We start from the raw sequence: 27,246 nt of genomic DNA on the forward strand, positions 1-27,246 counted from the left end.
TCTCTAAGTTCAGGGCCAGCCTGGTCTACACAACAAGTTCCAAGCCGGTCAGTGATATGCAGTGAGACCTCATTTCAAAAAGAATAGAAAAACACAAATAAATACAACAGCAAACATACATCCCTAGGAATTTAAAACACAATAATTAACTCCTTGGGTAACTTCCGACGCTAATTTATCTGTGTTAGTTTTCATCACTGTGGCAATGTACCAAGGGCAAACAGCACAACCTACAGGAATTAAACATTTGTTTTGACTCAGTTTCAGAGGTTTCCATCTGCAGTAGATGGGTCCAGCAGCTCTGGATAGCTAGAGAGGTACAGAACCATGGAGACGCAGCGGGGGAACCATCTCAGGTAGGGCAGGAGGAGGCGAAGAGATGGAAAGTGAGGTTTGAGGTCCAACATGCACTCCAAAGGCACAGTCACCTCCCACGAGGCCCAACATCATTAAATTCTGTCTCATCCAAGCTGTGCCACAGGCTGGGACCAAGTCTTACTTGCGAGGCATTTGGGGGGCATTCAAGATTCTACATCTAACATGTCTCAGATGTTCTTCCCCTTAAGCCAACTAGTGAGGGCAGCTCTTGTGTGAAGGAGGAAGTACTTGTGTTTGGGCATACAGAACCGTTAACTTGGGAGGAGCCATCTTCACAGCAATGATGAAAGGTCAACAGGGTAACTGTGACCATTGCTTTCCTCAAAGGTTAACTAAGAAATGGGGAGAGAGAACATTCTGAGCACCAGGTGTCAAAAGATCCTGGTCCACCTCTCCTCATATAGCTCCAGGGACTCTGGCCCTTCTCTATTAGCCTGTTGGGCTGTGAGACACAGATGAAGACAGGCCAATAGCCTATTTTCAGAGGGCTGAGGTTTAAGGTTCTAGTCTCAGAGAATGAATTGTACAATGAATTCCTCCAACGATACCCATAAACATAGTAGCAGACTACTTCAAGAATGACAGGGACAGCCAGGTGGTGGTGGCACATGCCTTTAATCCCAGCACTCGGGAGGCAGAAGCAGGCGGATCTCTGTGAGTTCGAGGCCAGCCTGGTCTACAAGAGCTAGTTCCAGGACAGGAACAAAAACTACAGAGAAACCCTGTCTCGAAAAATTAAAAAAAAAAGAATGACAGGGACAGTGACTTCAGGGGCACTACTTTGCTTCTCTGTTGCTGTGAGGAAACACTGAGCAAAATGAACTTTAGGGAAGGGTTTATTGGGCTTACAGATCACCATCTACCAACAAGTAAGCAAAGTCAAGGCAGGAACTCAAGACAGGAACCTGGAGGCAGGAACTGAAGTAGAGACCATGGAGCAATGTGCTCACTGGCTTGTTGTCAATGACTATCTCAGAGGGCTTTCTTATAGCACGCAGGACCACCTGCCTAGGGTTAGTGCTGTATCTCCAAAGGTAATGAAAATTTCACAATCTAAACACTTATCTTGTCTCACCCCATGCCCAACCTAAGAGCGTAAAGTAATTCTGCTTAAGTTTCAAGCTCGTTTCTGGCTGCCGGCAATGCTTGGAACTGGAGATGTATCTACAAAGGAGTTACTGGTTCCTGTTCAAGCATTTCATATTTAAAAAATAAGAACAAGTAACACCCTAAAATACAGATATCTAAAAGTATAACATCTAGGACTAAAGAGATTGATCAGTGGTTAAAGAACACTTGCTTCACAATTATGATGACCTGAGGTTGCACCTCGGCACCCACCTAACAGACCCACCTAGTCTCCTATGCCTGATCCTGCACGCCAGCATTGTGGTGACTATAAGAATGACAGGGGTATTGCTGGACTGTGATGGCTAACAACCTAGCTGAACAAACTAAACTCCAAGTTCAGGGACAGAACTTGCCTCAAAGGAATAAGGTGGAGATGGAAAGAGGAGATGCACAATGTCCTTCTCTGGCTTACACACACATGGAGAGGTTCACACACACACACACACACACACACACACACACACACACACACACACACACACAGTCACATTCATTTTGCAGTCCCAGTGAAACAGTAACAACGAGCTGGGTAATTGAGAACTTAGAATTCACACTTGAGTCACAATCATAAACTTTAGTTTATATTTAGCAAAAATATTAGCACTCTGAAACCCACCAGACCGCCTAAGGACTTGTTTCTCTCCCTCTGCCGCCACCATTTCATTAGGGAAACGGCTTTGGCTCGTATCTATTCTAATGAGCAAAGGGAGTCCATTCCTGGCTAGCTCAGTAGATTCTCAGTGTGCGGCCACGTCAAAGGCAAGGGAAGAGAGGTAAACCATTTTACATTTCATTCAGGATGGGCCATGAGCCCTCGTTGCCTTTATTTTGGTAAATTTTGTTCCTGAAATAAGTGGGAAATTGTTTTACAGGAGAAAAAAAAACCAGTGCCTAAACCAAGGCAATCAATGAAAAACTTTAAAAGCTCTAACATTATATTAAGAGTGTCAGTCCATTAAAATTCTCAAATTGTTGTTTTCATTTTTTTTGTATTTTTGCTTTTTTGTCAAAAGGTACTTTTGACGCTCTGGTCACAGAGCCCTTCCTCCCTCCTACACCCTGAGGAAAACAGCCTTATTTTTCTCACACCTCTCTCCTTTGTTCTCCTCTGATGAATTTCTCCTTCTTCAAAACTGAAAGGAAGCAACAAACACAGTTCTGAAGGAAACAATGGTCTACATATTCAAAGCTTTGTTTCCAAATTACAGCCTTCGTGTTTGATTGAGCTGATTCCATGAAGTGGCAAAAGGCCAGGGCCCTTTGAAAAGCATCTGTAATGAAGCTGAGAAGGAAAGGAAAGCATTAGCAGATCTGCCTCAGGACACACAGGTAGATGCGGTGTGAGTCATTAGGAGTGGGCATTAGGGTACCTATTGCAGTAGTCAGTGCACAAAGGGGTACAGCGCATTAATGAACCAATACCCCCACTGGGCTCAGGGTAAGTAAGTGCAGTTAATGGCTTGGGGAGGACGTTCTGGTGGACCTCCAATGCATCCAGATCTCGTTCAATGAAGCTTTCTGGCTTTAGTTCTGGGCTAGAGATAGCCCTGAGCTGTCAGCTTCTTCAGACATCGCCTTAGTTGTGCAGAACCGTCCACACAATTCTTACCACGGTTTCAAGTCCAGTTTCCACGTTCTGAGTCCAGAGGACCTGATGGGTTACACCATCATCAGCTCCAGGGCTCATCTAATTGCTTCTGCCAATCTGCTTCTGACTCCCCTTTCCTCACAAGTAGACATCAGAGCCCCCTCCCCCCAGCAACATTTCACTCTAGCCTCCTGCTCAGTCCCTCAAGGAGAACTCTGCCTGCAAGTGCCATCCTAGTGATGGGAGTTCAGGCTATCACGTGGTTATCTTTTTTAAAGTTGACATAACATTTTGCAATTTATATATTTGTTAATGGAAGAAAAAGGCTTAGGGAAAACTTATACATTTCCAATAGGAACTCTTGGTATGGATTTTAGTGCTTGAACACTGACCTTCCTGTAGCTGGAAATGGTGAGCTGATAAAATTGTGCTAGCAGGGTAGAGAATGGGGAGCAAGGGCAACATAGGAAGAGCTGTCTGTCCTTGAAAGACTCGGAGTAAGCCCTTAGCAACCTAAGTAAATATCAATGTCAGAATAGTTGAAATGTGATAACACTGTATAACTTAGCTAAAAGAAAAAGATCTTTCCTTAAGTTAATTTTTTCTATTAAAAATATTTTCTGGTCCTCCTGTTCTAATAATAAATCTTTTAGATTTCATATTTGAGTATAAAGAAATAACAAAAGACTTATTCATGATAAAGTTCTCAAGATTTCTTTGAACAAGTGACCGATTTATATGCTATGAAAATACTACCATAATAATTTCCTACACACCCCTACAATGCAGCCATACCACCCCAGGAAAAGTAACACTATCTCAGGGAAGCAGAGACACAGCACACACCACCTAGATTTTATCTTGCTCTGTTCATAGCTCAAATGGGATCTCACTAAAAGTCCATAGTAACAAAAATTAAGCACCATCTCTTCATACGGTTGGCAGACTCTCTTAGTGAGAATAAGAGTGAGAATTTGGGGAGAACAAGAAATAGTCTGGAGGTCACAGGCTACTGCACCAGGAGGGAGGGGGACATGCAGAAGGAAAGGGGGCCCAGCCCTTGCTGTCCAGCACAGTTCCCACCAGTGTAGAGATAACCAAAACAGGATTATGAGGAATTATCCGAGGCCAGGGGTGGAACTGTCTGAGAGTATTTGAAGGAGCAGTATTCAGCATTCACACAGGGCCGGGGATGGTGTGTGCTCCTTCTTGCAAGGGTGGAAAACCCAATAATCCATTGGTTGGTTGAAAGTAAATTGCAAAGATGCTGGTGCGGTAGTGGCATGTAGTTAGCCCTTGCCCTCAAGTGTGGGTCAAATCTAATCAAAATCAAGACCCAGCAAGGCCCAGTTTGCTCTTTGTAATTTAAGTACATTGTAGAACGAAATTCAAAATTACTTATAAGGGCATAAAAATGTGGAGCATCCAAGAAAATAAAATTTACAATGATTATCATCTAATCAAAGTCAGAAATAACCGAAAGATATCAAAATTGCTACAGCTTTATCGCAGACAGTGGAAATGAATGAACAGGTAAGCAGAATCATAGAAGACTTCAGAAAGGGTGGACCCAAAATCCTGGGCATGGAAAATACATATGTGAGAAGCAACATATACTGCAATTTCTGGCAAATGTGAGCTTAAAGAAATTACCTAAATACAGAGTAACAGAATTTATGCCAATCAGGGAGCAGAAGCGATCGCTCAGCGGTTAAGATGCACACAGTCTTCCAGGGGGCCCAAGTCCATACCCACCACCCAGCACCTACATCAGGTGGCTCGTAACTACCTGTAACTCCAGCTCCAGGAGGCCCAATGGCTCTGGTCCCCGGGGGCACGAGTACGTGCACACACGCGTGCACACACACAATTATAAATAAGTGTTTTAAAAGAAATTCCACAAATCAGCATAGATAAAAATAATTTTAAAATAAAACACCACTAGTGAGTTAGGGGACACAGCCAATCACCCAAATATATTTTTAATTAAAGTCTCTGAAAGGAAGAGGAAAAAAGCTAGAAATATATTTTTTAAAAAAATGCTTTTGTCTAGTTTTGATAGATTTTTTTTTTTATTTTTTTGGTTAGGTTCATTCTATGACAATTTCATATGTATATATAATGCATTCTGATTCCTCTTCCTCTACCCTCTTGTGTCCCTCTCTAACAGAACTTCTTTAAAATTTGTCTTAATGTTTATTTATAGTTTATGTGCATGGGTGTTTTCTCCTCACGTATGTCTGTGGACCACATGCATGGAGTGCGTTGGGCCTGAGGGTACATTCCCTCACTGTGGCAGGCACTGCAGAGGTCCCGGTGACAGGACATATGGGTGAGCATACACCTGGGACTCCTCGCATTTCAGTGAATCAAGAAGCAGAGAGCTAGCGGTTATTAGGCCCTTTCCTTTTAATGTAGTCTGGAATCCCAGCCTGTGGAGCAATACCAACTCCATTCAGGATGGGTCTTCCTTCCTCCGTGAATCCCTCCTGAAAACTTCCTCCCAGACACACCCAGAACTGTGGCAGCCTTCTAAAGACTTCTAAATTAACAGTGGTGAGTAACCCCCGAGGTGTGTAAGGCACTGCCACGTTGCACAGATGTTGCTAAGCATCAAACTCTACCAAACACCATCTCTTATCCTCCCAAGAAAATTTACTACAAAGTGGTTACGTTTGGGTCCAAAATACGATACTTTTATTAGTTAGGTCTAAATGATGATTTTTTTTTCAGACATTCATTTTACCTTACATAGAATTTATACCACTAGAAAATAAAATGTATCTTCATGTATTTTGATGTTTGTGTTTTCTTCTGCAACTCTGGGGATGGAATATGTCAGTGGAAACTCCGAGGTGATAAAAACTGAATAAAATACAGGCTGTTTCTGGAAGAAAACCGTCAATTATTCAATCCTGCTTCGTCATCATTACTGTCAGGTACCTGGTACGACAATGTGTGTGTACATGTATATAGTAGACATACATAGTACCTGGTACTATAAGGATGAATGTATGCATATATAGTAAATGTATACTGTAAAGTGAAATATGTGTGTGTGTGCGTGTGTATATATAATTTATGAGAACGCTTATGTCAACAGAAGTAAATGTATCTCAGTGATAAAGCATTTGCCTCACCTAATGTATCCAAGGTTTAAACGTCAATCCCAAGAACTGAAGAAAAGAGGGAAAGAAAAAATAGAAAGAAAAAGAAGATGATATATGTGGAGAAATGATTACTTGGATTTCATCAAAACTAATACATTTGCTAGGGTCTTAAGATGAGAAATGGCAATCTACATTCTTGAAAATATTTGCCAGATGGTATCTGATAGACAATTAGTACATGGAATATAAAAAAAAAAAACTTTAGGGAATAGACAAAAGACAAAAGTAGACGCTGAGCTGAAGACGAGATCCATATGGCAAGGAGGCTGATAGAAAGGCGTTTAGCATCATTAGTCGTTGGAGAAATGCACATTAATACCACACTGAAGGAGCACTGGTTGAATGTTTGAAACTAAAAATAATTGAAAATGCCCAAGGCTGTGGTAAGAGCTGGGAATCCCAGATCCTTCAGGCATGGATGGTGGTCTCTGAAGAGGAGAGACACTCGGAGAAATGTCACTTTCTTAAAGACACAAACATGATGAGTCAACATTTACACACTGGGCAGGTAGCCCAGATAAACGAAGATATTCCCCAACACAGATGGTTACACCAACTTTATTGGTGAGAGGAGGGGAAAAAAAAGACCTGGAGGGAAGCCAAAGCCAATGTCTTTCAGTGGGTGAGTGGTTAAATATAAGCTGGTCAACCTATACCGGTCATAAAATAGACACCAATCTTCAATGCCCGCAATGCCCTGAGGTGACTCTCATAGGCACTATGTTGAGGAAACAAGCCTCAAAAGAATACATAGTATATGATTTTTCTCATACGATAATCACTGACTAAAAAAAAAAAATACACATATAAGCGTGGAAAACTGATTGATGATTTCTCACTGTTGGAAGTGGTGCCCAGGCAAGATTTAAACAAGAAAGCAAACCTTATGTGAATGAAGTTTAAAACACCTGAAAATGAAAAGAGATAAAGAGCTGATTATTGATATAACGCGAAGTAGATGGTTTGAAAGTGACAGAATGCGTTCCTCCTGTTTCGTATGTATCTGTAATGGAGGAAATCTGCTGGGAAGTTCTGAAGGCTGAGGTGAAAAGTGTCTGCTAAGGGGGACTTCCTAGTTCATAGAAGGCACCCCACCATCTCCTGGGAAATATGCTTATCTCCCTCCAAATATATCAGGAAGATGGCTGAGATGTCACCACAGACCATAGCCAGGACCTAGATGAAACTTGTAAATCCCCTGGAAGCTTTGTGTGTCACCGTGGGATTCAGGATGTTACCAGAGAAGCGCAAGAGCTAAGTCTTCTGATTGATGTGACTTCCGACTTGCCCATGTTGTATCGCAACTGTGACAGAAGCTGGTTTACCCACACCATGGAATACTACTGAACAATACTCTGTTGGGAATGAGACTGATCCACAGCTCCCTCAGAGGCCCTGAGGAGAGTCCAAAGAGAAGGCTAGTTCTGTATCCTTGCCCAGGGGCAGATTTATCAAGGTTCAGTCTGAGGTTGGGGTCAAGGCTTCGAAGAAGCTCAATTTTCAGCTCAGAGGAACCCGACTTTTTCCCCACCAAAGAAATTGGAATTATTAGTCCCAATGCCACCGTATGCTTGATCTGTGAGGCACTGGAGATAGCCTATGTTCTTTTTGGCACAATATTGTTTGATTAGCTTAGTGCTGACTTCATCCCATTACAGACAAGTTTTCTGCTGATTCTGAAAACTGCATATAAGATGCTGTGGTTCTTAATAGACTTCTTTGCACGAGCCATCAGCTTGTGCAAGACCTCCTGATCCCAATCTTTTCTTAGTTTCTTCACTTTCTCATTGCTGGTCTGCTTTTGCTCTCTCATGAACCAGTCACTGAAGAATGACTTGGAAGTCCAGGTCAATCAGCAATTGCTGCACACAGCTGGGATAGATGGCCAAGGTTTGGTCATTCTGATGGCCATCTGAATGGAAAGGAAAGGAAGCCTTGTATCTATGCTGGGTTCTCCAAGGTTTATGCTACTGACCATGCGATGAGCTCTATTGCGTGGTGGTACCCATGGTTCCGAATGGTTAGGGTCATTCTCAATCAAGACCTCACGTTGTGGGCTGATGGTAAGTTAAGAACACTATAGACATGATCAACCAGCAATGAGTCTAAGATCTAATTCCACATGGACCACCTAGATGGGTTTCATTGAACTTGACATATATTAAATTGGAAGGGAGAGGGGTAGCCCTTAGTGTACCCAGGTCTAGAATATTAAGACTCCCATTCTAACTCTACTTGCAGTGCTTTGAGCTGAGGCCATGCAGTGCAAAATGCAATCATAGTAAAGTGTGTTTTAGGAAGACAGTATCCCCAGTTACACGATATTATGTCTCTTTGTCACAGATTGTAACTATACCTTCTATTTAAAACCATCAGCCAGTGAACAAACATGTCAATGACAATCCACATTGCACACAGTATAAACAGGATCTTATTCATTCATGTCATATTGCGTATACATAGTATAGATATTAATAATGATATTGTTGGTGCAAACAGGATGGATGGCTGATAGGGAGGTTTGTAGAGTATCTTTTAGTCTGCCTTCAGTACAGTGTTTGGTCTATCTGTAGAAACGCTTTGAGGAAAGACATTGCATCAAGCTTTAGCCATCACCCCTCGAAGTGTAGCGATTCCTAGCACATTCCCATGCTTTTGTACTTATTTCCATTGAAGCTCACTCACTGGATAACAGGCCTCTCGAATCTCAACTCAATCACAAGAGACCCAATCACTACTGTTTTCATATTGCCTCTACTTTTTGTCCAATCAATGGTATGTTTTCTTTCCAAAAGAGAGAGAGAGCTATTACTTAAAACTTAGAACTTATTTGTGCTAGATTAATAGGGATTCACTTGGAACTTATTTAATTCAAAATAGGTACAAATAGTTGTTCAATTATCAATGTCAAAGAGTTGGTGACTTTTTATATAGGACATTCCTTTCAGTGGCAATTAAACTAAAACAACAGATTAATGATCCCCAAATTATCTATGTTGTTGTCATAGTCATCTCTATGGGTTGGATTACAAATTATTATTTTTCATTTGAATATTTTTTTCTTTTAGCCATTTTAACTTAATGATTTGCCAGTAATGGTGGTGCCTGCCTTTAATCCCAGCACCAGGAGGCAGAGGTAGATGGATTTCTGTAAGTTCGAGACCAGCCTGGTCTACAAGAGCTAGTTCCAGGACAGTCTCCAAAGTTACAGAGAAACCCTGTCTCGAACTTATTTGAGATTCACCTGCCTCTGCCTTCCAAGTTCTGGGATTAAAGGCGTGCACCACCACTGCCCAATTCATGCTTCTGACTGTGCTGGGGTGATGAAATATTTTTTTTCTGAAAACATGATGAAAAACAACTTAGCTAAAAGCAGGGCTAGTTTCTGACTTACCTGGGACTTTTAATTCTAACATCTTAGAAGGAGGAAAGTCTCCCAGAGAGAAGGATCTTCTGCAAGAATCCCCCATGTCTCTGTGAGATGCTAAATAAACAGGAGGGAGTGCTATGTTTGGAAGGTTTGGCTTCAAACCCTTACTTAAATTTTAAAGATTTTCAGCAAAAGAAGGACAGAAAACTGAAAGAAGTTAGGAGAGCAGTCGGTGATCAATTTCACCTGCAGTAAGTTAAGCTTCCCACATCTATCATCAATTAAGAAAACGCACCCTAGGCTTGCCCACAAGCTAGGCAAGTGGGGGAATTTTTCTTAACTGGAGTTCCCTCTTCCAAAATGGACTATAGCTTGTATCCAGTTGACGTAGAACATGCCAGCACAGTATGCCTGTGTACTGTGTGCATGCAGTGTTCAAGGAGGCGAAAAGAGGGCACCTGGATCCCCTGGAACTGGAGGTCCAGATGGTTGTGAACCTCCATATGGGTTCTGGGAACTGAACCTAAGTCCTCTAGAAGAGCAGTAAGTGTTCTTAATTACTGAGTCATCTCTCCAGTGCCCTACCACATTCATTGATCTTAAAATTAAAAAGGAAGAAGGATCCCTTGAAAATATATCTGTATATAACTTTGTCACTAGAGGTGGTCCATACTCATTTGAAAGGACAGCTGAGGCTGATGAATAGTCATATAAGGTAAGGGGAAACTCATGAAGGCTGCAAAGTATGAATAACCAAATGAAAACCTTGAAATAAAAACTCAGCAATGAACTGAAAGACACACAAAACTTGTTTAACAGAAGGTCCAACAGAGTGTGAGGGAAATGTCGTTTGGGAAAACAGGGCTATAAAAATACTCAGAGAAAGACAGAAAGAGCTGAAATGGTTAGAAAACACATTAAAAAGAAGAATTAAAGAATATTAGTAACTCGTCGTGGAGTACAAAAGTCTATACATCAACATTTTGTTACTTTAATGGAGAAAGAAATAATGATACAAAATTATATGCGAAGACATAATAGCCCTGAGTTTTAAAATACACTGAAACATATCAAATCACGCTATAAAGTGTTCTATGAATTAGGCAGGAGAAATACAAGACATATTATTTTATAATAAAATGTTGGGAGCTGGAGAGAATGCTCAGCAGTTAAAGGGACTGGCTGTTCTTGCAGAGACCTGGGTTCAGTTCCAGCACCTACATGATGGATTGCTCTCAACTGTTTGTAATTCCAGTTCCAGGGGCATCTGGTACCCTCTTCTGGCCTCTGAGGGCACTACATGAACATGGTGCTCAGATATACAGGCAGCAAACACTCACAGGCATAAACCCTTTTTAAAAACTAAATAAAATTAGGCTGGGTATGGGTGGTCCAAGCCTTCACTTCCAGCTTTTGGGAAGCAGAGGCAAGCAGATCCCTCTCTGTGAGTCGGAGGCCATCCTGAAAGACATTAATGAGTTCCCAAACAGTCGTAACTACATAGTGAGAGCCTGCCTCAAACAACAACAACAAATAAAAAATACTAAATAAAACACAAACAGAAAACATTTAAAACAACAAAGTAAAGAGAATAACAACTAAAAATAGATAATTCAAAATTACAGCTGGCTTCTCAACAGAAATGACTGAATTAAGTATAAATTGAATTCCATAAAAGTGTGAAAAAGAAATGAAGTTCCAATCCATGACATTCTAACAGATTGAAATAACTTTAAACATGAGAGAAAACATTTTAAAAAGTCAACCATCAAAACCAGAAAGTTCATTTCCAGTATATACTAAAAGATACACAAGAGAGAACACTTGAACCCCCAGCAGGGCCAGATAAAGCGGGGAGAAATGGGTGTCTGGAAGGAAGGAATGAAGCCATCACAACAACCAAAAACAAAAGCAAAATTGCAAGCAAAATATATAAATAATTGCTTTTTTCTTTTTAAATATTCATTTATTCGTTTTATGTGTGTGTGCAATCCTGAACGTATGTTTGTGCACAGCACGCATGCAGGAGCCTATGGACGTCAGAAGAAGGTGCCAGAGCACCCGAGTCTGGAGTTACAGGCAGTTCAGCTGCTAATGTAGGTGCTGGGAACTGAGATTGGACCCTTGGCAAGAACAGCCAGTGCTCTAAGCACTGTGCCATCTCTCTGGCACCCATAATTGTTTTTCAAAAACTAAAACAAACCTGTCAAGTTCAGCCTTTGTCCACCATATAAAATACACATGGATGCTCAACATAGAAAATGTATTCTCCAAAAGATAAACATACTGTTCTTCTACTTTAATTTATCTATTCTGGAATAATGATAAAGAGAAAAATAGCTCATTAAACAGATATATATCCTAGATTGGTTAATCTTACATTTTCACTTCAAATTTCACTTACATTTTCACCAAACACTCAAAGTGTTACTAAGGGTGCCCAGGGAATAAGTTAAATGTATTTACTGGATATGTAGAAATTAAACTTTTAAACTTATAAAAAATAAATTATCACCTATGATCAATAGCATCAAAAATATGTTAGCATCAGTAATCTCCCAGGATGACCTTACAACAATTTCCCAAGAGTTCAAGTGCATAAAGCTGCATCACTTCACTATACATGGAAAGGCCTGACATGGTGGGGGAGGGAGCAGGGTGTAACAGCTACCCTGGCAGCTCTGCCTGCTGCTCTCTAAGCAACGGAATCCCAGGACCAGCTAGAAAACCAAACTTTCTCATCCATAGGCAGAGGGCACACAGAGATTATCCAACAGTGTCCAACGTTACGGACAAATCAACCCTTTGAACGGCACTGTCTCTGATTCAATTGTATGTTTATTTCACTATTATTAAAATCGTCGACCTGAATTCCACACAGCCCAAGAGCTCTTATACGAGGAAAAGAGTGCAATCTTCTTCATGAATAGAACTAATCAATCACTTTCAATATTTGACTCATAATCTTATTCTATGTATAAAGTGGGAGGAGCTTATCCTGCCTCTAGATCTATCTAAGAAAGTAACTCACACCCTGAAAAACTTCCTTTAAAGAAACAGAAACAAGTTCTGCTCTGGTTCCATATATATCTATGTTCCCCAATAATGGATCATTTCAAACACCCAATTTGTTTAGGTTTTTCTCAATGGGTTGCACGTTTTCTTTGCAGATATATATATATATATATATATATTAATCAGAGACTAAGACACTATAATTTGCAATGAGTCTTCTGTATTTTGTGGGTAATGATGGCCATTAACCCAAAAGGGAACAACTTTCTACATATTATTGTGCAAAATTTTCAACCACAGCAATGCAAAACCCAAAAGGAAAGCACTTGAGTGTTTTATCCAATGATGTTTTAAGTTCTGGCTTATTGTTTGGTTCACTGCAAAGTCCAAACAGAAAGCAAGGTGGTTCTTCCTTTTCAGGCTGATGTTTTCACACGACGGAAAGATATTCATCATAAGCACCATCATAACGAGATGCCCTTTCATTATAGCGTCTTTTATTCCTGAAAGGGCAAATCATTTGCTGGCTCACTTTGTTCCAGGAGCGTGCCGGAGTGCTAACTGAAAACGCAGCTCGGCTCTCCAAGCGCCAGCGCACTGCAAATCAAAACGTTAAGCTGTGAGGTTAAAATGAACCTGATAAACAAATAAGCCCTTCCTCTCTGCCAACATTTCCATTTTATGCAGCGCAGACAGAGAGGTCGAGCTGTAAATGTTCCCTCTCCTTAATTTTAGAGGTCCTCAGAGCCTTCCTTACAGGTGACACTCTGATCACGCTGTATAAATCACAGAGGAGAAAAATTCTGGCAAAGTATAAGCAAGCTCCTATTCTTCATTACTTAAAAAAAAATCCATTCAGCATATGTTTTTTAATGTTTTATTCAATAAATTTATTGTGTGCGTTTATGTGTATTTCTTAGCACACACACCACAACACGTATGTAGAAGTCAGAGGGTAGCTACTGGAGTCTGGTCTCTCCACCTACCGTGTGGATCCCAGGGAGATAACTGAGGTCATCAGCTTGATGACAAGCCTTGATCTGCAGAGCCTATCTCACCAACATTACTTATTTAACAATACACACACATGTGTATGCACACACAAATATATTAATATACAGTATGTGCATACGTGTATACATTACTGTATGTATTGGGCGAGAGGTGAAATTCAGCATGGCCCGGATGTGCTTGTCTAACTACTATGGCTGCAGCAAAGCATTCAATGTATGGCTTTCAGGATGGTCCTTGGGGTATCATCTCTTCTCTTCAGCATGAATAATGCTTTTGCCTGGGAGGATGCTTACCGTGGCGACAATAGGTAAGCCACAATGAGTTCTTCCCCCTGTGGCTGCCAGGCAAACACTAGGCTTCTTGCCTCATCTTTCCATTGTAGTTTTGAGAATTCATACTGGTATCATGACCAGTTACTAAAGACAAATGCTTTAAAAGAAAGAGGTTGAGTAGAGCAACAGAGAAAAGACAAAAATCAATCCTTACATACTGATTTATTTGACTCATCAAAATAAATGAATACTGAGCAGCCTAACCTCTGAAGGAAATAACCTTTGATTTGTAGTTTCCAAAGTTCAGTGATACACAGTTAAAAAGACCAAAAGCAAAACAAAACTCATGCCACCTACAATGGATCATCATGGTCTGTCAAATTTGGTCATGAACTTTCAACTTAATTTGCTAAATATAATCACGGACGGAGGCTAGGGCTTCTTTTGGTTCAGCATGCGTTCCTGGGAAAGAGCTGTGTCTGGGCTCTCTCACGTCTGACTTCTCCCTTCAGAGCACAGTGGACGGGAAAACGTTCGGAATGCCAGCGTGGCAGCTATTAAATCAAAACAGCTACTGATGGGGCTATAGGAGTCCCGTGATGATGGCCTCTCCACAGCAATCTATGGAGACAACTGGAAGACTATGTGTTAACGTAAGAAACTGTGTGGCATTCGCCACATGTGTATATAAGAGGAATATTATCATAAGAGGGCTTCATTAAACAAGCAAGCTCCAAGTCATCTGTCACAGGTATGACATTATGAAAATATGAAAAATGAACTCTGCTCAACTGCAAAAGCATAATATCTATAGAAATCTTATTCTGTGGCAACCTCACAGGGTTGTAAACATCATTTTCACTTTTAAAGGTGTTTACTGTCTAGCCCCAAAGACAGGCCTTTGTGCACCTGCAAGGCAGGTCTAACAAGCTTTGCCTGTGTTTATACTTGAGACATCGGGACAAAACTTCCCAGAGAAGGAGACAAGGCTTTAGTGATGGGAGACAAGTTTGCCAGGGAACAAAAGGGAAAAAGGTATTCCAGGCATGGGGAACTCTGCCTGAAAATCCAGGAACCCAGGAGCCACCCATCGGCCTACCCAACTGTCCATTTGCAAATACGCAGTAAATGTGTGTGGGGGGGATAGTAGTTCATAGTTAAGAGTCATGTTAATATTATATACATTCAACAATGTTATCTTTCAGAGCAATGTCAATAGATTCTGTATATAATGTTTTCATTTCGAATGCATGTATCAACTTAAAAACAACCATGTCATAGGCACTAAAATGTCTTACCACGGGTCATGAAATAATTAGTTAAAATTTCAAAAATAATGAAAATGAAGCCACTTGTCTTAACACTGCACATAACACTGGCAAATGGAATATAAATCTAACATGCCTCACCTTGACGGTTTTTCCACAATAGCTACAGATGTGGCGAGGTTTGAATGTAAGGAGCGCTTGTCTCATGGCTTTTTAATGGGAAATATGCAATCTTGAATTTTATTCGTTAAGGACACGTTCTCCTTCATGTGTATTGCATGTAGACTGAGGGATACGACTGGAAGCAGGGTGCCCGGGTGAGGTCTGTGACTGGGCCGGAGCATGAGGATTACATGTGCAAAGCCCTGGGGTCAGTGTCCAGCCCAGAAGGGAAACAGGGCAGCTCAGTTCCTGCTGTTTCAAGGCTGTTGTTTCTAATTCTGTCCCCATGAAAGAAGCAGACAATCTTATTTCCATGTTATAGTATTTGGAAACTTAAAAGAAATAAATAGCTGGAAAAATACAATTCACTTTTAGGAAATAAGTAAAAACATAATTTTTATTTTTCAAGGGTGTTTTGTTGCTGTTTATTTTCTTTGGGTTTTTTATTTTATTTGGGTTGTTCTGTTTTGTTTTCACCAGCTATCTCTCTGCAGCCCAGGCTGCTCTTGAACTCAAGACCCTCCTGCCTCAGACTCCCAAGGGCTTAGATGACAGGCAGGCCGGTATTCATAAGGATTGTTGTTGTTTTTTTCCCAACACACTGATTTACCATACAGTTAAACTATGGTGTTTGATCAGTTCACCTTTTCCAAATCGCTGAAACGTGATCGCACTTCAAAGTCCAAGCAGAAGGGATGATAATGAGTGACTGGCACAGGTTGGTGCCCAGAAATACCGGCCCCTCCCTTCTTTGTCTCTCCTATCCTCTGTCTTCAGTAAAAGCCAACTTTTCCTGATACTGGCTCAAAGAAGTTAGGGTAGCTTTGTCAACATATTTTGAAAAGATAAGAGCAGACTACAGACAGTGTTTAATTAATATCTATCAATAATTATACTGCACTTACTATTTCTCAGAGAGAATGCTTTGTGCTAGATAAAAGCATATTTTTATATTAGACTCTAAATTAATTTATGTTTGTTCTAGTTTGGAGCATAAGACTATGCCCATGTATACTCTGTATATCTTTGGAGCTATCATTTGAGACACTGTTGTACTGTGCACAAACTAACGTTGGGAGGAATACTATGTAACATTTGGCAACAGTAATTGATCAAGTAGTTGGACTGCCATCCTTCCCATCCTACTTAAGTTGGACTTTCAGACACATCACAGGGACAATTAAAAGGTTTAAATACTTCATTGCATTTGCCAAATAGTTCCATGGCAAATAGTTCAAGTAAACATATTTTCAATAAAAGTATTTTTCCCTTTTTGTTTCCCAGATGACTTTCTTCCTAAATGTCTTTCTCTGTCCCTCGGGTATCTTGTTGTTGCCATGGCTGTTATACGAAAGCTCTCCACGATCAGGTCTGGATCGGTGTTCATTTAGAAAGCACAGCTATGCTGTGTCTGTCTCTGCTTTAAAAAAAAAAAAATCCTCAGCTCTCCCGAAATGCTTAAGCTGTGTATCAGGAAGAAGAAGAAACAGAAAACTTCAGGAGGACAACGAAGCCATCACTACGACGAGACGGAGATAAACATCCAAGCACAGTTGGGTTAAAGTGGATGCTTATTGGTGGGAGGGAATGGGCAGAGCACAGCCAGCGTTTTCACTTTGGGTTGTCTCAACTTCAGTTTTCATGAGAGTCATGTTAATAAAAGCTCATGGTTTTTGACGGGCATTCAATAAGTCAGTGACGCCAGTTTCTAATTAGCCCAGACAACGCCACGATTGAGGAAGGCAAGATGTACGCTGGCATCTGATCTCCTAACTGGCGTTGATGATTTTAGGAAGAAATGTAACAGTCTGTTACTCCTCGTTCACCCAGTTTGTTTAAAAAAAAAAAAAAGTATATATGTGATATTTCCAAAAGAAAATTCAGCCCTACATTGTGGTCCTGGTGACTGCTCTGACAATTACATCAAATACAGCTTCAGTTACAAATCTGATTTCCCTGAGCATTGTTGTTTAAAAGTTTATTATTGAACATATGTATGCCTGTGTTTATCTTGGCCCTAGTATATGCACTATGTAGAAAAGGGACCTCGTTTTAATCTTCAGTCGATAAATAGAATGTTAATTTGTTGAATTGACACAAACCATTCTGGAGATTAAATGTGTGGGAATTAAAAATAGAGTGTTTCCAAAATCATAGAGATTTGATTTTAATTCAGAGAGTCAGCAAGCAGAGACTCTTAAAGGGACTGTAGCTCTTCAGACACTGATGGGTTTAAAGTAAAGTAAGTCGATAGTATTGTCCTGGATGATCAGAAATGTTTACTATTTTGTGTCATAAAAAATAATGATTGTACCAAAAATACAATGACTGTATATAGCTTCTGCTTGTCACCTTCAGTTCAGGAACAGCGATGTTTAAGGGTGATTATTTCAAGTAAAGTTTTAATGCCATGCACTTCATGCACGTATCAGTAGACATAGTCATTGAGAGCTGACAAATAGTTCATCTGCCTTTTACATCCATCATAGCCTGAGATGACACAGTAGTCTATAAGCCGTGAGTTGCTGCTGAGAGCTGACTGTGCTCTGTCCTCTGGATGAGGGCATTGGACCAGCTAGGTCTTTAGCTCTTTGGATAGATGTGGTTCTCTGAGTTTGAAGTCTATACACTAAACAAGAATCACTAAACAGAAGGGGTAAGCAGACAGCTTCTGGGATTTCCAATCTCCATAAAGTATGAACCGACTCAGACTCTATTCTGCGGGAAGCTATTTGGCCTGTTACTATTTTGATAATGAAAAGAGCCAGCTTACACAGTTTGATCTTGGCCTTCTAGAAATAAATGCAACACACGAATAAACAATGTAAGATTGTAAATCTAGTTCCTCTCGTATCTTTGAGAATGGCTATAAAGAGGAAAGCTGAAATGTACGTCATTTCTTAAGATCGGAGATTTTCACAAAGACCTTCCATGCTTGACAGGTTTGGCTAAAGAGGTGTTTGCTTTCTGGCCAGCCTAAACAGCTGATGCTCGGATAAAATGTGCATGTTCCTTTCAGATCTAACTGATAAACTTTCAAAGTTCACACGTGCACATCTTCTCATCATAATACATCCACTCAAAGGATATGAGAAACTCGGATGTATCCCTCTCTCTGGCAACCTGTTCGTTTCCTGACTCTTTGCCTTTCTTGGCATAAGTCTCCAGCCTTCCTCCGGCCAGGCAGACTGGAGATTCCATCAACGTTCAGGGAAGGTAGAGCTGCACACTACAGTCGTACCCGGAAACCATACCAGTGCATTCTCTCGCCACCTGTCCTACTCTGCATTAGTCGAAGATATCCACAAATCCTTTGGTAAATGCCCATTTACCTTGCCCTCTTGGACTGACTGATCTCGGTAAACAACTGCACTATTAGCAGAGATCGTAAAGAGCTTCATTGACTTCAGCCACGTCAAACCCAATTTTGATCCTAATTCTGAATTTCGGACAGAATTACGCTTATGTCTTACTATGCTATCTTTCTTAAATACTTGATGTTTCCTGGTTTACTGTCCAGAGGAACAGAAGTAGGCGTCACAAATATAACTTTAAATAGCAAATCGTAACACGGTTAACACAGCCACCAACTCCTACTCTCGGTGTCTGAGTCTTTAAAAGAAAATCCTCTGCTAAATCTTTTATTCTCCTTAAAGAATGTTTAAGAGCTTTGCGTTGTGATAACTACGATAGAAAAGCCAGCAATCCTATGAGCCTGGGTGGTTTATTTTATCTCAGTTTTACAAGTCTGTTCTAAATTTCATTTTAAAGGTACAGCGTAGGCTTCTCCCTGTTTCCATCCTTTTGGCTTGGTCGCTTGCTCCGTAAGTAACTCGCTAGCATTTTATAGCAGCGGAATTTAACTGGTAGTGCTCCCCTGAGAAACCGTGTCTACAGGGACAGGCCACAGTGGCAGGAGAACACTGGACACAGTGACGAGGTCTTCGGTCCCTGGGACCAGCTCTCCCCAACCCTTCCCCCAACCCCACCCCGGAGTCACAAAAGGCAGCTGAGTTCGCAGCTGGAAACAACAAGTTGCGCCATGGAGCCAAGCAATCTACTCAGGTAGCAAGCAGGGTCCCTGGCTCAGTTGGAGTCTCGGTTGCCAGGAGAACTAGGAACCACCAAACCTGGTCCAACCACATGCGTAAAAGTGCTTTTGCTGCCTGACAGAAGGAAAATGACGCAGAGGGGAATGGACCCACAGAACACCAATTGCTGTACTCCCTTCCTGCCCTCTGTCTCGGTGCCTGCTGGAGAGCCCGAGGGTTCACCGTATGTGCCCAAGGACCGTGCCATTTCAATCCTCTCCTAACGCTTGGGAGGTAGAACACAAGCACCAAGCTCCCCAGCACCGCGGGCGGAGAGGCTGATCCTTTGTTTACCATGTAAGTCACACCAGGGGTTCGCTCCTCGCCCTCACCCACTCCTACCTTACAACGCGATGCAGAGAGAACCTGGGAGCGCCCCCAAACTCCCCCTCAACCCGGATCACCCAAAAGAAAGCTTCGCAAAAACCTTTCCCCGAACCTTAAAAAGCAACCAAGCTGCTGCACCCTAGTGACTGTAACCCCTAAGGGATGCCCGCCTCCCGGGAGGGAGCCTGCTTCCCAGGAGGCTTGGGAAACTTAACTGGTATCCCAGTTGCGTGGCCAATGTCTGGAGCGCGGAGGCTGCACCCTCTCTTACCTGCAAAGTTGCAATCCGGTGGCTGAAGTGACAGAGGTGGGCTTGGCTGGCGCGCCGCACCAGCGTTGCGCCCCGTGCTAGCGCAGCCGGTCAGTTCCGATGGGGTTTTTCGTAGTCGCTGCCGAGTTTTGGAGCATTCCAAGGGGAAAAAAAACCCGCACGAAGCCGGAGCCCACGCAGCTGGCACGGAACTGGGCGGAGTGAGGATGCTGGAGAGCCAGAGCAGGGGCGCGGGGGAGGGGCGGCCCGGGAGGAGGCGGGGTGCCCAAGACTACAGCCTCATCCGCCCGGCTCTGATGCTCTGCCCCCCACCCCTACCCAGACAAAGTTGCGTTCCCAAGAGGGCCACAGAGCAGCCTGAAGGACCGCCCCCACCCACCCTGGGTCGGCCCGACTGCCGCGGATGTGCATCCCACGCACCTCTCCAAGAGTGGGTGGTAAGGACCCACACAGCGCGACGCGCCACTCCGGGAGCATCGCTCCAGGTCAGCCAGTGGGCAGGGTGACCGGCCGCATTCCCTCTGTCACCCAGCTAAATCGGGTGGCCAGGACTGACCCCTAGGTCTAGTATGCCTGACAGACACGAGTTTGGGTTTAGGTGGTGCCCCGCAGGGGTGTAGAACTTCACTTAGCAACCCGACCCAAATCTGGAAAGCTCTATTCCCACCGTAGTAAACAAATACCCATGCCGCGGGTCAACCGGTGGAGCAAATTATTTATCAACCCCCTACCCAGCCCCTGCAACTCTGGTCGCTGCCCTGGGCTTCTGGCACCCCCTCTCCTGTCCTCAAGGTGTCACACTTCCCTTGCTAGTTAGTGCAGGGATGTGGCTTGCCACTACTGTGTCAACAATCCAGACAGTGCCAATAAATAAATGATAAACCACAGCGTCCCATCCACTCCTACCCGCTCTCTCTAAACAGTTGGCACAGGCACTCAGCACGTTTTCCAGATACTTAATCCCAAATCACGTAGCAGCCTGGGACCTGGAGGTCCCAGCGGCTGCAGGTGCCTGGTGCGGGTGCATGGGTCCCTGGACTTAGCCTATCTAACTTCTACCTGGTGATCTCAAGATACAGGTTATCTTTTGGTTAGTCTGTGTAGTGTTCACACACAAAAATAAGATCAAAATAAAGAGGTGGAAAATTACCTGTAGTTTACCACACTCAGGGACCGACCGTTGATTGGTCATGACCTCGAGACTAAGGGAAAATCTTGACAGTGCTTTTGTAAAACAACAGCAGTCTACTCCCTGCTTCTAGGTTTCTGTCTTTTAGGGGCACGCGGTGCGCTCCCCCCCTGGAGTGTGGCTTCCCAGCGGCAAACATTTACTTTTCATTTACTCCGTGTCTCTGAAGTTCAGATGAGTGAGTGGAGGATTTTGGGGGGTGGTTGTTTTGTAAAGGGTAATTACAGAGCGAGGAGCATTTGCTGGCTTACTCATTGGAATGAAGGGCCTGGTGTTTTTTTTGTTTTTCTTTTCAAAATGATGTTCGTAACTGTCAATCATTCTTTCTCCCTAGCTAACTGCTCTGCTCATGGGTCAGCATGACCCCTATTCTGGTCTTGAGGGAACACAGCCCACAGGCCATCCCACAAAATACCGAGGCCTTTACAACATACTAAACAAACCTGTACCAGAAAACCAGATGAACAACAGAATAACTCCCTTCCTTCCCTGAATCCCCTTCACAGTTTGTCACAAATATGTGTCAACATTTGTAGGTAGTTTTCTTTTATTAGCATTAAACATTGGGTTTTATATCATATGCAAAAAAACATGTATCTATAGACATGCCAATGAACTTGACATTTTGTATCGAACAAGAAAAGGAAAACAGAGAGAGATCTGCTTTGTGTGGTACAACTGGAATTATTTTTTTAAATTTTTCATGAAACCTGTTTTCTCAATGCTCAATCAATGTATAAAAATCAAAAGTGAAGCTGGCAATGGTTGGGGGAATGTTTCAGCTAAAACTAAGTCCTAAGGGCTGTGATGAGTGTCGGCCCTTGTGACATTTTTAAAGATACTTGAGGAAAAAAAAATACGAATTGAGGACAAGACTTTAGATCACCTGTACACCCCTCTCGGGGTTCTTCTTCATAGGAGAATTTTTATCACAATATCAGAGGCAGACATTTTACTAGTCATCCCTAGTTTGTTATTTTTCCCAGAAGATGACTGTGAGTCCACAATAAAAACAAAATAGAAAAAAAAAAGAAGAAGAAGAAGAGAAAAACCATGATAATCACAAACTGCACACAGTGCTTGATCTTAGTGGGCTGTGTTTCCCTGGAAGGAAGAACCATTGATCACAAACCCTCCTCCTCAGCGACATGGGTGATTATTGATTAGGAAGCTCATGACACACAAATGATCAGCAATTATACAACAACAAAATTTTACAAACTGAATTCTATTTAAACAGTCTGGTGAGAGGAATATCATCAGCACTTTATTGACTTTGTTCCCTTACAGATAGTGTGTTATCATTTGAGAAAACTGTAAGTCCTTAAAAGGTGACTTGGCGGGGCCAAAGAAATTTATACTCAAATGGATTTGCTTATTTAGAATTTAGTTTTATGCTGGAAGCAAAGACCTGTATTTTGAAATCTGTATTTTGCTTACAGCCATCCTAAGTTCACAAGTAAGATACCCACCTTTGCAGGGCAAGTTCAGAACCTAGGACATTAGCCTAGTGAGACCTGCAGACCCCAGGCTTTTAGAAACAGTTAGCATTTTCCTTTGCTTGTCAACAATCACAGACGCTCAGTATTTACTTATCAGCTAGGGATGTTTCCAGGCCTGAATCCCAGCAGACCTGACAATCCTCCCCTCCACATTGCCTGTTTGCTATATAACAGCTTTTGAGAAATAATAAAACGTGGTTTGATCAGAAATACTGTCTTGCCTTCATTTCTCGTGTCGCTTGCTCTTCCATTTCTCTCCCCTAGGTTTATCAGGGACCCCCATTCATATCCCGCTGCCTGGGATAGTTCTAATGTTTGATTAAAAAATACAAGAAAGTACCCTTGTTTTCAAATTAGCAACAGAAAGTAGACCAAGCAATGATGATAGTGTTAGGACAATCGTCTATGCACTGAGAGCAACAATTAATAAACGGGGACTTCTGAACTGAGAAGCTATTGTAAAGCAAAGGACGTGGTCAACAAGACAAAACGACAAAATGGGAAAAGATCTTCACCAACCCCACATCAGACAGAGGATTACCTCCAAAATATACAAAGAACTTAAGAAACTGGTCATCAAAAGAACAAATAATCCAATTAAAAAAAATGGAGTACAGACCTAAACAGAGAACTCTGAACAGAGGAATCTAAAATGACCTGAAAGACACTTAAGGAAATGTTCAAGATCTTTAGCCATCAGAAAAATGCAAATCAAAACAACTCTGAGATTCCATCTTACACCTGTAAGAATGGCCAAGATCAAAAACATGGATGACAACTTATGCTGGAGAGGATGTGGGGTAAAGGGAACAATCCTGCATTACTGGTGGGAGTGCAAACTGGTACAAACACTTTGGAAGTCAGCAATTTCTCAGAAAGTTAGGAAACAAGCTACCTCAGGACACAGCAATACCACTTTTGGTTATATACCCAAAGAACACTCAATTGTACCACAAGGATATGTGCTCAGCTATGTTCATAGTAGCATTATTTGTAATAGACAGAACCTGGAAACAACCTAAATGCCCCTTGACCAAAGAATGGATAAAGAAGATGTGGTACATTTGTACAATGAAGTACAACACAGTGGGGAAAAAAATGACATCTTAAAATTTGCAGGCAAATAGATAGATCTAGAAAACACCATACTGAGTGTGGTAACTCAGACCCAGAAAGACAAATATAGTATGTACTCACTCATAAGTGGTTTTTAGACACAAAGCAAAGAAAAATCAGCCTACAATTCACAATCCCAGAGAACCTAGACAAATAAAGGAGGATCCTAAGAGAGACATACATGGATCTAATCTACATGGGAAGTAGAAAAAGACAAGATCTCCTGAGTAAATTGGGAGCATGGGGACCATGGCATGGGGGGGGGTGGAGGAAGAGGATCAGAGAAAAGTGCATAGCTCAATAAGAAGAATGAAAAAAGACAACTGTCTACAGTGTTAATCTCTGTTAAAGGAGTTCATGAAATTGGGATCTCCATTGTTTGAGAATCTAAAATTTTAACCTCTAAAACCCTTGTTTTCTCTTTAGGAGCTCAAATGCAGGATGTGTGAAGTTCTTTCTTTCAAAAAGTGGAAGAAGGAGGCAAAATCACGACGTTGATTGTTGGAAATTTTACTTCCACCAAAGACCGTTGTCTTGATTTTCCCTGTTGGTAACCATGCATGAGGAATGCCATCATCATGCATGTGATAGCTGACTTTCCTGATCATATACATAATTACATGTTAAGATGTCAAATGTTCTTCCAGAAATGGTTGTTATAAATCATTACAGAATTCTATGAAGTAACGCTGTTTAAGTCATGGAAATACAAACTGTTTTAATACTTTTCTTCCCTGTGAGTTGTCAAATGATGTGAGAATTCATTTATTTAATATTAGCTGTGATGTTTGCCTATGTGTATATAGGTATACCCCATGAGTACTTGGTGCCTGAGAAAGTCAGAAGGGGGCATTGGGTTCCCTGGAACTGAGATATAGGCAGTTGTGAGTCACCACATGGGTACTGGGAATAGAAACTAGGTCCTCTGAAAGAGCAGCCTCACTCTTACCACAGAGTCAACTCTCTGGCCCCTGACAACACATTTGTGTGTGTATGTACCTCTGACTGTAATTTTTCAGATGCATTTCTCCTAAGGGAGTCAAGGGTCAACATGCAGGAATACCACCTAGGATGCTTGTTTGGGGGTGGGGAGCATAGGAACCCTAGCCCACAGAGCATGTACTTACTATGTGTTCCCTGTTGTCTTTCATTTACTTTCATAGATTATGTATTTGAGGGAAAAGAATGCATTTCTGTTTATTGCATTGATTATCAAAAAAGGAGAGTTATATTTTAATCTTAAAATCTTTGTTCCTGTTTGAGAATCTATACTCAATCTAAATGCTTAGTAAATTCTAGTGCTATTCCTCTGCTCCATCTTGATAGGTCTTAATACATTAATGTAGTAATACGTTCCTATATTTATTTATTTTAATGAAGCTCTGCAGACCATCAGAGGGAATCATTGGTTGCCATCTCATCCCAGCCTCCTAATTCAACCCTTGTGTTTCCTTCAAGAATTCTATTTGAAATGCAAACACCCCATCAGGCCTGTTCTCCATTCCACCCTTATTACCTGTTCTCTGCCAAACTCCTGCTTATTTATGGTCTAGAGACTGCAATATCCGCCTAGATGTGGAATGGAAGTATGTATTAGAGTATGGAAGAGCCAGAGGGAGATATTTCCTGAGGATATTGGGTATATTGTAAGAGAGAAGTGTGATCTTTCTAATAACGAATCAGAACTTGTCCACTGCCAGCAGGAGCACTCACTTCCACAGTCCCTATATTGACACACTGGTGTAGATTAGCTTAGTTGTACAAACCTTTTTGCATTCTCTGATAGAGCAATGGTGAAACCTGCAGATGTTAATTAATAACATAAATGGTAACACTGAAGAAACTTCTCTCTGATGTGGATTTGTAGAAACTGGGAAGAAACTATAAAAATATTATTAAGACATGATGTTTTAAGTTGGGGCATTTTATTTGAATTAATTATGAGACCTTAATGATTTTTAAGGAAAAACTATTATTATTAAAGGAAATTATTCCTCTTGCCAATTATAAGTCACAGTTTATTTGATTCTGTCCTCATGTCTTTGTTGGAGGAGTTCTAGGAATAAAAACATGCTAAATAACTGCTTAACACCCAAGTTTATATCCCCATCAATAAATTTAAAATTTTAAAATAAAATTGTGTTTTTTTTCAGGAGTGAAAGGTTAATTTTGCTCCAAACATTCAAGTTTATATCCCCATCAATTAATTTAAATTTTTAAAATAAAATTATAAGTTTTTTTTCAGGTGTGAAAGGCTAATTTTGCTCCATGATTTAAGAGTACAGTTTATCATGGAGGAGAGCATGGGGGCAGGAACAGCTTTCTGCTGTGAGGTAGATGGTCCCATAATGTTCACAGTCAGGAAGCAGAGAGAGCTGATGATCACAGTGTATTCAGCCAGCAAGCCTAGAAAAATGAATACCGGTACTTGGCTCCCATTCTTTTCATACAAAAATTAATTTTTAATGATTTCATATATATGTGTGTTTTAGTTTGTTTTCTACTGTTGTGATAAACAGCATAATCAAAAGCAACTTGGGAAAGAAAGGGCTTATTTGGCATACTCATCCTGAGCGCTGTCCATCACTGAAGGAAGTCTGAGCAGGAACTCAAGGAAGGAACCTGGAAGCGGGATCTGAGGCAGAGGCCATGGAGGGGTGCTGTTTACTAGATTGCTCTCCATGGCTTTCTCAGCCTGCTTTCTTATACAACCCAGAACCACCTGCCCAGGGGATACACACCCACAGTGAATTGGATCCTTCCACATCAATCATTAATCAAGAAAATGTCCCCCACAGACTTGCATTTGTGCAAATCTGAGAGGTGTTTTCTCAGTTGAGGTTCCTGTTCCTAGATACCTGTAGCTTGTGTCAAGTTGGCAGAAACTAGTCAGGATGGCACGTATGTATGTACACATAGATAGTTTTTCACTATTAGCCTCTTATATTTGCCTCCTAGTCCTGCTCATGAGAGCCTTGTTTTTCTTTTGTGACCTATCAAGTTTCATGAGTGTTGCTTACATGAACGTGGGCGGAAGGTTATTTTCCGGAACATGGACAACAAACCAGAGGCTACACGATTGACCCAGCAGCTGTTAATTGACAGTAACTCTTCAGAGGGTGCTAGAGCTACCTGGGTACCTCCCACCTTTATAGAATGTTAATGGGCTCAATGTGTAGGTCTCACGAAGACAACCACGGCTACTGTAAAGGGTTCATGTGTAGAAGACATCATTCCATAGCTCTCCTCTACCGCATCTGCCTCTTACATTCTTTCTACCTCCTCTCATCTGATGCTCCCTGCGCCTTGTGGTGGTGGTGGTACTAGTGGTGGTGATGGTGATGGTGGTGGTTACTGGTGGTGGTGATGGTGGTGGTGGTGG

The 27,246-nt window shown here is 41.6% G+C and overlaps 1 protein-coding gene across 3 annotated transcripts in view; it reads right to left on the reverse strand.

The window, feature by feature from the left end:
* The window catches only part of Trpc4 (transient receptor potential cation channel subfamily C member 4), a 162,338-nt gene extending 141,926 nt beyond the window's left edge, over nucleotides 1-20,412 (reverse strand). For all 3 annotated transcript variants that reach the window (XM_057757100.1, XM_057757099.1, XM_057757098.1), the window contains exon 1: nucleotides 20,058-20,412. The gene's annotated coding sequence lies outside the window, so the exon portion shown is untranslated. The remainder of the gene's footprint in view (nucleotides 1-20,057) is intronic.
* Nucleotides 20,413-27,246: the final 6,834 nt, after the last annotated feature.

Source organism: Chionomys nivalis, chromosome 24 (genome assembly GCF_950005125.1).
Source record: "Chionomys nivalis chromosome 24, mChiNiv1.1, whole genome shotgun sequence".
NCBI classification, from domain to species: Eukaryota; Metazoa; Chordata; class Mammalia; order Rodentia; family Cricetidae; genus Chionomys; species Chionomys nivalis.